The sequence below is a fragment of the Lepisosteus oculatus genome, chromosome 4 (assembly GCF_040954835.1).
Source record: "Lepisosteus oculatus isolate fLepOcu1 chromosome 4, fLepOcu1.hap2, whole genome shotgun sequence".
Lineage (NCBI taxonomy): Eukaryota > Metazoa > Chordata > Actinopteri > Semionotiformes > Lepisosteidae > Lepisosteus > Lepisosteus oculatus.
Window position 1 is genome coordinate 34298092 of NC_090699.1, and position 14329 is coordinate 34312420.

Here is a 14329-nt window from a genome sequence, read left to right on the forward strand (position 1 = left end):
AGGATCTATCAAAATGCCCATTCCAATTAGCATTGTTCTGGACATGATCCACAGAGATTCACTGCTAAAGGGTAATACAGTAAATACAGCACATTTTACAGCACCTCTGTAAACTGTACCACTGCAGGATGAGAAATGAAAGGCAAATGAAACAAAATTCCAGACTGTGACCACACATTATAATGTAAATTAAAGCTTTTCTAGTACAGAAAAGTTAAACAGATCTACCAAGTTGCAGTTTTGTGTAGTTTTAATTAAATCTTTGTGCAATTTAAAAATTGTACTTAAGTTAAAAACTGAAACTGATAATGCAGTGCACTTCTGCTTTTAATGTAGAATTAATATGGGTAACATTTTTGTAGTGCTGATAACAGGTGTTGAATGGAAAAGTAATGTGAAACAGAAACTCTCTAGCTGTCTGCAGACTGCCACAGTGGACAACTAGATTGTCCCTTTCTTTATATTGCCTTTATGAGTGTACATAATATTGCTGAAGTAAGTGACTGATAGGAAAGTTCTTGTATCATTCAGTCCTTTAGTATTCTTTCCAACTAAGCTGCTATATTGGCAATATTTTAAAATGTTTTTTTTTCTTCCACTAGAACCTGAGGCTCATTGAAGTATGTAATGTGTCCTGACTAAAACAGCCCCTGAAAGAAGAATCTTATAAAGTTTTCTGGACATCCACCGTGTAACCCTAACCAATGATGCACACAGTGGTAGCTTAATGCCAACAGGGCACAAAGCTCTCTGACTTTCAACTATGACTTCTTCTTGTAATGAAGAGCGTTCCTTGGGCACTAATCACAGGAAGAGCCAGCAGCTGAGCAGCCTAAAATGTGTCTCCTGGCGGCAGACTTTGCCTCAGTCATTTGAACCACACGACACCCAATCCTGTTAATATAGTGCGTAAAAAGTAAATATAGAGCCCCTCACAGAGGAGGGCACTCTCATAGTGGTGACATCAGCACATGAGGAAAGGTCACTAACTACTGTGGAGTGGTTCTGTTTAAAGCTTCTGGGAAGTGTAATCTTCTCCAGAACCTAAAAATTAAAATGGAAAAACAAACATCCGATTATCCCTGATGTGCAAAAAAAGTATGAAAAAAAGTCCATCTACTTAGTCTTTTGCAGATGTTTTAAGGAGTGTTACAATTCTTTTAATGTAGCTAGCTTGATATTATTTTAGGCGATGTGCTTCTTTAAGGTGTGTCTGAGACAACAGTTGGAATCCAATGACCAGCCACTCACATTACAAATGCACGACAAATGGGAAACTACCCATAATGTTAAAAAAATCTATTTTTACAGTTTTGTCATTTTTAATGCTTCTTAAACAGATAACTACTACCCAATTTCAGCTCACTACTAAAACCCTCTACTAGCAAATGTAAAGTTAACATCAGCTGAAGCACTGAGATAGCTTTCATTAGTAACATTATAAACTCAAATGTACCTGAGCAGTCACAGCTTCTCAACAAATGTAGGATATCTTGGACATGCACAGTCCACTTCTGAGGAGAAGTCTAAAGACAGCCCCATCTGAAACCAGCATTACTAGACCACAGGCCTGATACTGCATTCTAAACATCCATGGATGATTTATAAATGAAGAATAAAAATAAGTCACAAAAGAGTAGGTTTAGCCATTCATTGTTATGACTTTTTATTCCAGAATGATTTTTTTACTTTTAACCACAGTTGAATATTAGGTCTTAAAAGATTTACAGTAAAAAAAGATTTTCCAAAATTCAACTACTATATGTTGTACTATAAACATACAAGTAATACTGTTATGCATTTTCCTCACGCTGTATGACTTGAAATATATGCAAATGACACTATATACTGTATAGTTATGTAAAGAAGTACAGTAAAAATGAAAGTATACAGTATATTCTACTTGCTAAGGAGTGGTGGAAGTTAGTCAATTTAATTCTTTGCATTTAATATTTATCAACTGATACATACAATATTTTTTTAAAGAGACTTCAAACCACAATGAAAAGAGTAAGCAATGTGGATTGTAACAAAGTTCACAAGACAAAGAAAAATGATGCACAAGAACTTCTAAGCTAATAAAACAAAAATATTTCAATATTTCAGAAAACACATGAAACTTATAGTGAGCCTCCGTATGACTGTTACTCCTTTACCTTACGAAATATTCTGGAAGATGTCTCTTACCTCTCCTCAAAGACAGCTCAGAACTTGTTTTCTATGTACTGTATATGAAGCTTGTGAGACAAGGGTTCAGTAAGGATTGTGTTACAAATTGTATCTAACCTTCAAACGGTCAAAATCCTGACAGTCATGTGAACAAATCAGTCTGAAGTCATCTCTGAAGTCTTTGCTCTCCGGTTCAAATCTTCCAACCCTTCTCCAAAACCACTTAGCCTCATCCAAGCTTTTCAGCATTGTTTAGCATCCCTTTTACCCAGACCTAAGCTCCTCACACCACACTGCCTTGAAGCAAACAAAAGAGTTCACTTCCCTCTGTTTGTTTATTGCTCCTTCAATGACAGGATTTCCTAACAATAGCTCTGCTGCTGAAAGCAAAGTAAAGGAAAAGGCACTATGCCTAAGATCACAGTAACTCACAATAAGAAAAAAAAAACGAAAATGTCCCACTTGTTTGCATTTCTTATTAAGTAATTTGATAACTAGTTCCCTAGCTGCAATACACAGGTTTGTAGTTTTGAGAATTTCTGGTATAATATGGCAGCTATTTAAACATTATCTTTTACAAACAAAATGTAGTTGACTGATATAGTAAGGCTTCTGTATTTAGCTCTGGCTTTATCAATGCATTTGCTAAAAAGTAAAAAGCCCTTGTAATCCATGTGTATGCTGTGGTTAGAAGAAAAAAAACATTTTGGTAATAAATATACAAATAGTAAAACTGAAGTAATTAAAAGATTTATGGTACAGTATAAGGCATTTCTTAGAATCCAATATAGAAGATGGACATGCTACAAAACAAACCAAGACATTTTCACTAAAATCTTCCCTCTAAACTACAATTGAAAAAGCTGTACATGATTAATAAAGAAATAAGAGGGGTTATTTTTTATATTCCAAAACGTCTGCACAAACTGTGACCAGTCAGAAATGTTGAAGTAGACGATATGTTTTGTATTAGTTCTGTACAAAAGAGTTGGTATGGTGCTGGGAATCTGAGGTTTGTTAAGCATTAGACATTAATTAGAAATTGCAGCTTTCATTATCAGTTGTTATCTAATGCTGTTTGCCTTGGCTGTGAGTCATTACTTTTGTAAACCTTGATTTATCTTCCACACATCTGGCGCAGTTTCACTGTAACAAAGGAATCTTTGAGACTAGAGATACCAGTCCTGCACCAGATTCCCGTGGTGGGACACATTCATCAGATCTATGCAAGGCCTGCTAGACAGGAAGCACCACATCTGGAAGCTGTTAAATTCTGAAAATCTCTAAACACTCCTTTTATATCTATCCATCACAAACGACTCAATGTCAATTTGTTTCCATTGGACAGAGCGAAGCAACTTTAACAGACTAACTGTATCACGGGAGCTTACAATAAAAGGCTAGACCTTATGTAAACTTTTACAGACAGATCATGAAGTAATTGGGCATAGGCATATACCCGTAGTCTTGAAACTTACAAATTAAAATGCCTTAATATATATCCTTAATTTTAACAAAGCATAAGATGCTTTGACAAGAAAAAAAGTGAAATAGAATAAGAAAAGGGTCCTTAAAATTCCCAGCAGCAACATTAGTTTTTCCCAGGAGGTCTCCCATCCAGGTACTGACCAGGCTCACACCTGCTGAGCTCCAGTGGGTTGCCAGTTGTGAGTTGCAGGGTGATATGGCTACTGGGTTAAGCAATAATAATTGCTTACACTTACATAGCGCTTTTCTGGACACTCCACTCAAAGCGCTTTAGAGGTAATGGGGACTCCCCTCCAGCACCACCAATGTCCAGCATCCACCCATGTTTCCCATGTTAATCTTTAAAGGTCCCAAAAAGAACATCATCATTAAACCAACCTGTAAAAGATGAATCCTTCTTGTCTGGTTCTCACCTCTACCACTGTGTGGCATCCCTTGTAATATAATATCAAGAATCTTCCATTTACAGTTCAGTTGACTAGGTAATACACTACATCGCTTTATCATTTTTTACAGTAACAGAATGATATGTTTTATTATATATTTTAAGACCATATACTGTATGTTATCTGTGAAAAAATCATTAAATTATATCAATATATAGCATGTAATTAAACTGAATAATTTTTAACCCAACCTCTATGATTCAGCACAAGTTAAATTCTGCGCTGTATCTGTGACTATGGACGGTACATAGTGTACAAAGTGTACATAGTTTACAAAGTGTAAACATTTATATAAATTAATACAAAATATGTACATATTTAGAAAATTCATTAAAAAATAAACATATGGTCTCTCATAATATGTTAGGGTTAACTGTCATTATGGACTTTATTATACTATTCACTTACAAAGTAATCAAGTCTCAAAAGACTATTTTTCTAGTGGGTGTGTTTGTTAAAACTAACTCCACTGGAGAACAATAGTTTAGGAAAACTATTCCACCTTTCTTCCTCTTTAAGTTAGTACTGAATACAGTACATAGCATTCACTACAAAAATTTTATTTCAGGGTCTTCATTCAAGTACTAATGAGTTAAAGTGGAAAGATTAATCTGAAATCATTTGCAACCACTGATAGTGATCAATATGAGAGCTAATATACCAAAGATCCCATAGTCCAGAATGAGTCAGAAATAAGTTTAATTTATTGATTTTCTTATGTCATAAAGTATGTACTCTTTCTCAATTACTCTAGATGAGATATTAGAACAGAGAAATGAGAGCTATATTTACAGTGAAACTGTCTGGCTATTTTGTTATGTATTCTGGGATTTGAAAGAGAAAGAGAATGAAAGAGAAATAGTGTATTTGCATTAAAGTTCAAATGTTACGGAAGACCAGGAATAAGATACTTCCCTAGAGAAAGAAAGGTTCTGATTATATTATTCAACAACCATACATGAAGTTCCCTTTCAAGGCGATATTTCCTAATTCTCTGAAAACAAAGCATTGGAAAAACATTGATTAAGTTTCAACGAAATTCAGTTGCTTTCTTAGAAAAGTTAGCACATTGAGAGCACAGCACACACACTTTAAGTCTGAAATGTAACTAGCTTTGGAAACAAAAGTTAAAAATATTTGCATACTAAATCCTACAGTATATATTTAATTGTTTAGACTGTATAAAAGGGCAGGTATATCTTCTTTTCCAGGCGGAAAAATTAAAGTACCAAGAGTAGCAACAGAGGAAACACTACATGACTGTTGCCTTAAGATAAGACCAAGATCTATAGGACCATCTCAATTTCCATATACATTTGAATACAGCATAATTAATAAATCTACACATTTGTAACAGTATCATTTTAGAAATACTGTAAATATATTGTATTTTCACAATCCATTTCATTTGAAAGTAAGACCTTTCATTCTGCAAACCATGTGGTCATACATATTTGCCTAAAGAAAATATTTAGAACCTTGAGTTAAAGCACGAGAGCCCTTGGCTCATTACATCTTAGCTGCATCCTTAGTCTGGAATCTGAATAATATTAGTACAGCACCCATATACAGTAGTTCTTGAAGTACTGTACCTAAGTGCATTATATTCAAGATAATGGCTTATTAAACAATTTCAAGTACTAATTAACTGCTGTATACATTTCTTGCCTATATCATTTCTGAATCTACTTTTTCCATGTTTACATTCCCAACTCCACCTTCCCTTGGTTTAACTACACATAACAATTTCAGAGACTTTACTCAAGACTCAACAACCAAAATGCCCTGTTATAACTGTTTTTGACCTTCACTAAGACATTTCTGTCCTTTTTATATCATTGCTCTCAGAATGCTGAAGGGAGTATCCCTTGTTAAAATTACGAAAATAAGTGGTCATTCCATTAACTTTGCCTTATTGTTAAAGTTTACTTGAGTTACATACAGAAAACACTAACATTACTTATTACAGCCTTTGCAAATTTTGGGACATTTGATTAAGACCTGAGAACAGTATATGGACTACTGATTCATTAGTAGCTCCCATTTAACAAATATTTCATAAGTGAGTCAATGTGTTTACCCTGGCCTACGCAGTCATGGGGCTGCTGTTATTCTGATGGGGTGTATTAAAGAAACTCTGTGAACAGCTGCAACTGTTTACCACTCCAGCCTGGATTAGGTGACGCAGACAATGACATTGCTTTCATTCTTCAGGTTTCAAAGACATATTTATTAATGTGCACAAAACAAAAGTTTAAGCTAATGCTTTGTAAGTTGTAAATCCTAACAAAAGCACTGACAAGCTTCTGTTACCACCCAAAGAGCCCAGATCACACTTTTATTTAGTATTCAGTGAGAAAATATCTCCAGGAAACTGAACTGATTTACCATCTCAGAAAAGAGGCATCCATTACAATCATGAAGTTAACAAATTGAAAGTCTGGGCCTATGTCCACTGGAGCAAACTGTTAACCTGTTAAGGATGCAATTGAAAATAATGAACAGAAAATAATAAAAGATCCTCAGACAATGCAGCTCTTAGAAACCAAATGAGCAAAATGGGCTTGTTTGTAAGAACTTTTCTTAGGCTCTTATGTACAGTATATTTAATTGTTTACTATAAGCATACCTCTGCAGCTAACAGTTCTAAAGAAATTTTGACTCTGGAAGTCTGCTTTTCACAACACAGACTGTCTTTCATTTTTGCTTAAAATTACTTAAAATTCACAAGTCTCAGTAAGCAAGTTACAGTATTGTCCTTACCATTTGTAAAGCAGTTTTTCAGAAGTGTCAAGCACACTGCAGTTTCAATTTATCACAACTTTAATCCAATATGAGGTCTTCCAAATGCACTACAATCCATCATCCAGTCCTTTCACAATAACAAACGTGTCATTAAAAGTAAATTAAGAAGTACATGGTATACCTAATATGGACAGCTATGTGAAAACTATAACATACAGTAACTCTGAGTAACTGAAGAAAATGTGTCACAGATATAAATATACATAAGGTTTGGCTCTGTGGTTTACCTTTTGTTGAACCTATGCCAGGATTGAGGCAGCTAAGGGCAATTGGCTCTAGCAGTATTGACTCACTGAGACACCTTCTTCGAAAAAGCTGAAATGAAAAACAGGGAATTCTGTGAGTGTCCATGCAAAAATATCAAACCACTACAAAAAAGTTCCATAGCAAAAAATTGGCGCTATATACCCCAAAAACTATAAGAACCCCAAAGACACCAATATTAACATTTGATTTGTATACATGTTGTACACAGCGCATTGGTAAATATTGCCACATCTATGGTGGAGTGGACAGTGTTTTGATATAAATTACCCTTATAGCTCATATATATGTTATTTTGCTGTAGCACCATTGCTGCTACTTTTTTCTTAAATTAATAATATTATTCAACTAAGTAACTATTTCACATTTTATAAACTAGAATTGTTTTGCATTTTACAAAAATAAGTGTTAGAGCAGCAGTATTGTTGAAATAAAAAGATGTACAGTAATGATCATGAAAAAGTATAGCCTGTCAGTACTGTGACACTGCTGAGCTTCTAAACCAGTTAAATAATAAAGAAAATAGATTTTTTGGTCAGATGTTGGCTAATTGTACTGTACGTAAACAGGAAATGTTAGAAATCCCTGTTATAAAATTAACAGATTTACCCAGTGAATCAATTCAGAAACATTCTTAATTGACTTTAAAAAGTATAATACTGTAAATAAATTATAATATTGTTGTCTCTATGTATTTCCCTTTATGATAACCAAGAAAAATGCAACAGATACTAAAAAGAACTTTATATCAACATCAAATATCTATGTTAGTAAATAGGAATGGGAGATGGGGTTAAGGTACCTGCAGGTCTGTATAATCTATTTGATAATACGGTTAAGTCCTAGCTGTGCAGGACAAATGAATCCCAAAGTACTGTAAGCAAGTTTCAGTCACAAACTCAATAGCCACTGTGGTCTAACAACCCACTTAAGAAAATTGTTTGGAAAAGGAGAATATACTGCATTTTTTAGATCAAAAACAAGAGAAAGACATGCATGTAATAGTAGTATAGTAGTCCAAGTCAAAATCAGACATGCCAAAAAGGATTTAGGGAAATACATTATAATGACTTACAGTAGGAGTAACCAAAAAATGTGCCAAAGTAAAAACTAAGGAAAGTAAACATAATATTTTTTCAACTTTAAACAATAGAAAGAAACATGTTTAATGAGTTTTTCATATAGGGTGGACTGAGGATTTTAATAATATATAGGCTACAGAAGGTTTCCACATCATGCAAGAGAACTTTAAAACAGTACATCACCTATCTGTTAACACTCCCAGTAGTTTTTAAATGGATGAAAGATTTTGGAGTCATTTTTAAAAGGTCTCTAAAACACATGGACTTTACAAGCTTACAAAAGAAAGGATAAAGCAAAAGGGATAAGTGTATATTTTCCCTAACAACCAAAACACAAAAGGAAAGACACAAATGCAAACTCGGTATTACAGAAGACAATCTGTGCACCAAACCCCCTGTCTTTGGTAGTTGCGGCTCTTAAATCCTAGACATCACTGATTTGCTCAGGCAGTAAAATACTGGAAACTACGGGAGTAAAAATCATATAACACATATAAAACCAATTTACAGTATATTTTAGTTCTGTAGGTACACTTCATTCAAGACACCAAAAAAAATCACCCGCTTTATTTAGCTCAGTATTTCAGCAGTCTCTCTTACTTCACTGCCAACAGCAAATTAAATCATGTTTCAGGATTCAACTTTAAATCACATTGAAGGCTGCTGCAACATTATTTATTCCAGTCTATAATAGTGACTACGCATAAACACCTTTCTCTTAAAAATTTAAATTTACATTAACTAAGGTGTTCACAGGGCCAATTAGATGATTCACCTTGCTCAGCAAGCGACCTCTCTACTGTGTACTCCTTCTTATGAGAAAAAGCAAAGAAAAGGGAGCTGAGAGCTGCATGCCATCAGAAAAGTAACTTGAAAGCATTAAAGCTCTATTAAACAATTTAAATACATTATATTCCTTTGGTACCCTGAACAATACTGGTACAGTACCTGTAGAAGGAAACCACAGCTTTGTTCTCAAAATTGGCATGCACCTTAGATGTCAAATCTTCATGTAGCAGACAGATATTTTAAGAAAATATGAGCATAAAAATGGTTACAAAGCAGAGGAAGCCATTTGACTCTTCTACAGTATCTAGCTTGCTTCCTGGCAGATGACTAACCAAGAATTTAATTCAACCATTTCTTGAAAGAAGCTAGGATAAGCAGCGTCTTCCAAAGCTGGTTGGATAGCTAGTTACAAATGTCCACAACCCTTTGTGTAACAAAGATGTCTACAATTCTCATTTTTAGTTTCCATGTGTTTCCTCCGTTTTCTGTTTCATAATGAATTCTAAAAAAGTCAATTAACTCTGTTAGTGCCTTTCAGGATTCTGAGTACTTGAATCAGGTCCCCTTATAGATTACTCGATATAAGACTAAAAAGATTCAGGTGGGTAGCTGCGTCAGCATGGGTAGGCTGCAAAGGAACAAGTAATAGGTTTATTCCATGCTGAAAAAAAGAAGAAAGAGAACACAACGTTTCGGCCATGGAGCCTTCCTCAGGTCACCTGAAGAAGGCTCCATGGCTGAAACTTCTTCAGGTCACCTGAAGAAGGCTCCACGGCCGAAACGTTGTGTTCTCTTGTTGAAACGTTGTGTTTGAAAGTTGAAAGTACTTCACAATTCAACCATATTTATCTACAGTTTCAAGAAATCCTAAAACATAACTAAATGAAATTGATACATATCACTTATAATCTCTTCCTCTCATAACTGGCAGTTCAACCTGCATCAGTAGTAAGGTGTTCTGCAACTTGCATATTTCTGCATACCATGACTTTCAACAAGTCAATGGATAATAATTATCACTACTGTTTAAAGTCCCCTTTTCTAAATTGCTCATTGTTAATGACAATGTGGCATATGGCAGGAAGGCATAAACAAGAATTGCAATAACAGCTAACCTCCCAATTACTGTGAATTACTGTGTAATTACTGTGAATAGCTTCACTAGGTGCCTTGCATTAACATACTGATTATAGAATGTAGAAATGCACATTTTTGTTTGGTACACATAGGTCATGAATGTTGTTAGTTGTGACTGGGTTTTTAATTCATTCTGTTCTAAAACAAAAGCCTACAGTAAAGCCTCCTGCACTGACTTCGACTGTCAGTGTGGAGTGTTTATGTATGCACATCATTGGGACTGCCCTAGCAGAGGGTAGGGTTTGCCAGACATTATAAAACATCTGGCAATCACCTCTTCCTAGTTACAATGTTTACTTTAAAAATATTAATATCATGCTATTTTCCATTCTCACCTCCAACATATATAAATATGAAATTTTACAATCCTTATTTAAAAACTTCCTGAATTAAAAACCAATTGGAATACCAAACCATGCCTGCAAAAGGGATTAAAATCAATTTAAAAGATCGAAAGAAATTTTAGTCATTGTTTTCTTTAACTTAAAGCAAAAGTACTTGCAAATAAATAAGTTATATGAACAAAAATAAGTACCAACATCATAACCAAACTGGTTTAACACAAAAGAAATCAAATACTATTTTATATATTACTTGGAAAACTCAAGTTTGTGTATTTTACTTTGAGCCAGAAAAGAGTTGGCTTAACCACACTTAAAACACCACTAGAATGATCAGAACAAAACAGGAGGTCTGTTTACTAGTATAATTACAGGAGTATTTCTTTATACTAAATTTCAGCATCAGTGCCTTCCCTTCCAAAAACTTCAAACTCAAACACAGTCAAGAAACAAACTTAATCAAGACTTGCAACTTCTTTTATTCACGATTGATTCAGTTACTGTACTTTATGTGTCTGTGCAGCATTTGATATACAAAGTGGCCTGTTTGAATTTTGAAAATGCTACTTATAATTGACATTTTGTCTTCTTAGGTGAGAATTTTGGAAGTATATATTAATAATAATTCCTTATACTTGTATAGTGCTTTTCTGGACACTCCACTCAAAGCACTTTACAGGTAATGGGGACTCCCCTCCACCACCACCAATGTGCAGCATCCACCTGGATGATTCAACAGCAGCCAGAGTGTGCCAGTACCCTCACCCACACATCAGCTATCAGTGGGGTGGAGAACAGAATGATTAAGCTGATTCATAGATGGGGATTATTAGGAGGCCATGATTGGTAAAGGCCAATGGGAAATGTGGCCAGGACACAGGGGTAACACCTCCTACTCTTTTCGAGAAATGCCCTGGGATTTTTAATCATCAACAATAGTCAAGACCTCGGTTTTAAATTTAATCCGAAGGACAGCGCCTTTTTACATTACAGTGTCCCTGTTACTATACTGGGGCATTAGAACCCACACACACCGCATAGTGAGCGCCACCTACTGGCCCTCTAACACCTCTTCCAGCAGCAACTTTAGCTTTCACAGGAGGTCACCCATCCAGTTTCAGGCCAGGCTCATATCTGCGTATCTTCAGTGGGCTGCCAGCTGTAAGATGCAGGGTGATATGCCTGCTGACTATACAGTATATTATACATGAAAGTGAGATTCATCAAATTAAAGAGGAGAGGCCTCAGTGGCACACTGCAGAATCCAAAATAACACAATGTGGCAATGAGCAATGAACAATCCTTTCTATCTGACTAACTGTATGGTATTTTAAGAAATGCTAATAAATTGTTAAAATTGCTAATTTTAACAATATAACAAATAGACTGTAGAAGGAATTCTATCATCCCCATCAATAAATATTTAGTCCAATACAACGTGTAGTGGTGAGCCAGAGTCTAAACTGGCAGAGTCTAAAATGGGTACAATGAAGAATATGCCCTGAACAAAATGCCTGTGCATTGCAGAGGAAGGCTACATAGTTCTGTAAATACAATACATGGAATACAGACCTGACAAACACTCTTGGCAGCATCTATGTAATTTTAATTTGTTCTAAAAGTTATAATGTACTGCTCAGGAGGACCTAACAACACCCATGAATTAATTGTATTGAATAAATGTTTACTGAGTGTTCAGTCATACTACATTTAGCTTGATTCACTTGGCTGAGGGCCGAGGAGGCTGGGACCCCTATGCAGAAAGAGGAGATAAACAAGGGGTAGCTGCAAAGGTGGAAGAGGTGAATGCAGAATGCTAGTTTTGTGGAGAAAAGACTTTAGTACAGGATTTTTTTTTTAATTTAGGAAACGACGTCAGGAACGACTACAAGCAAGGACGACTGAGGCCAGCTGAACTTGGCTGCTGTCATTCCTCCCGAACTTTCATTGTAAACTCCATTATGAATGGACTCCTGGAATATGGAGTCTCCCAAGAATTATCCAGTCTATAAAACTGTATCAGTTTACAGTGGTAAAACTGTTTATAGCACAAAAAGCAATTAAAGATTTGAGGGCCAAAGGCCTCGAAAATAAAAAAAGTATGCAAATAGAAGCCTTGTCTTTGAAATAAATTGAATTAACATCTGTTGTTTTTTTAGTAGAAAGACTGATACTGGTTAACTGATCAGAATATATCACCTCCCGACTATAAAAAAATCTTCCCATAAAAACCCAACTCCTGCATGTTAACCTTAACAGTGCACATAGGAGACTTTTACGGCATGGAAAAGGAAACCACACCCCGCTGCCCCAGCTAGCTATCATTAGCATGTCTCTAGGCTAGGCTTAAGCAGCTATCTAGTCATTCTAAATAGGTGAGGGACAAATCAACAGAGACAGCACCTAGTGTCAAAAGGAAAACATGTTCCTAATAAACAAAGACCTATTTTAACCTGCAACAGCTGCAAACAAACTATTTTCCAGCTATGTCAATATCCACACAGCAAATGGGCTGCCTTTCACCCAAGAGCCTGCCAGACTGCTCTTCCTCGGATACAACTGGCTCTTCTATAGTTTCTAAGAGCAGAATTTATTCTTAATATTCTATACCCACAGATCGATTCTCAGCGCTGTTAACAATAAATAGCTGTGGTTAAACTGAACAAATTCCACAGAGATGTTATACTGAGAGGCTTCTTAACACAAAGCTTAACCTAATATTTTCACACAATCAGTCTGAAAGCGTAATGGTTGCCCTCTTTGATATCACGAAACATGTTGTTAATTTTAAATAAATCATGCTAATAAAATGCTTCTGAAAGTATTCTCAGGTGCCTAATATTTCATTTTTTAGAACAAAGTAGAGACAAGGAACAAATTAACTGCGGGCTAGCTTGGAGAATTAGTGAAGCGATACAGAAAGCAATAATCCATAGAAGTCAGGACAGAATTTTCTTTATATAATTAATGCAGTTTTTTTTATTTTATACACACCCGATCTGAAAGGACCCATCATTTATGAGTTGTTTTTATTTTCAGTTAAATAATCTACCACAGGGGAAACTGAGGGGCTGAGGATATGGTCCCCAACTATGCTCAACTGTCAGAGCCACTACTGTTTTGTCAGCTCCACAGTGTCATACAGGAGAATTAACACTGATTACACCAAGTTCAGATGTGTGCAGCTGGCCCCAGGAATCACTGTTGCAATCTGATCTCTGGACTAAGGTCCACCCTGGGTCATAGTCCATGAGTGGCACGGCTGAGGCTTGAACAGCAAGCCTGAAGAACAAGGCTTGACTTCCACTCTGTGAGAGTGAAGGTCTTTGCTTGTTGAATCATGAGGCATTCAATGGAAAAAAACATAATTTAAGGAACTAAGACTTTGTAAATTAAAATATGCACGATAAATACAAGGTAACTGACTATTAAAATGTTGGTATTAAACTTGATAATGGGAGAATAATAAATAACATGTATGGCAAGAAACTGAACTAGAACTCTAGGGCAATAAATAACAATAATGCTTGAATTTATATAAAAGGAGTTCTTCTAAGAATCACCAAGAGCTTCATATATAGGAAGGCACTCACTTCAGCCCCTACTGAAGTGCAGCACCAACCTAGGAGCTGCATGGCAACCCTTATGTGCCCCAATACATAGCAGATCAGGTGATTCTATAAGTTAAACTGAAAATTAATCGACACTCAATGAAAATGGTGACTAGGCTAGTGCTACCATATTCCCCATCATAAAAATCAAACCTGGCAATTGCAGCATGAATTTAGAAAAGGGAACACAGGGAATA

The 14329-nt window shown here is 35.6% G+C and overlaps 1 protein-coding gene across 5 annotated transcripts in view; it reads right to left on the reverse strand.

Moving 5' to 3' along the window:
- LOC102698616 (sorbin and SH3 domain-containing protein 1) overlaps positions 1-14329 on the reverse strand; it is a 185985-nt gene that overhangs the window by 87097 nt on the left and 84559 nt on the right. For 2 of the 5 annotated variants that reach the window (XM_069189125.1, XM_069189126.1), the window contains exon 2: positions 7136-7223. The exons of 2 other annotated variants lie outside the window; for them this stretch is intronic. The gene's annotated coding sequence lies outside the window, so the exon portion shown is untranslated. Of the gene's footprint in view, positions 1-2286; positions 2453-7135; positions 7224-14329 lie in introns of those variants that run through there. One more of the 5 variants, XM_069189129.1, reaches the window with a different exon arrangement.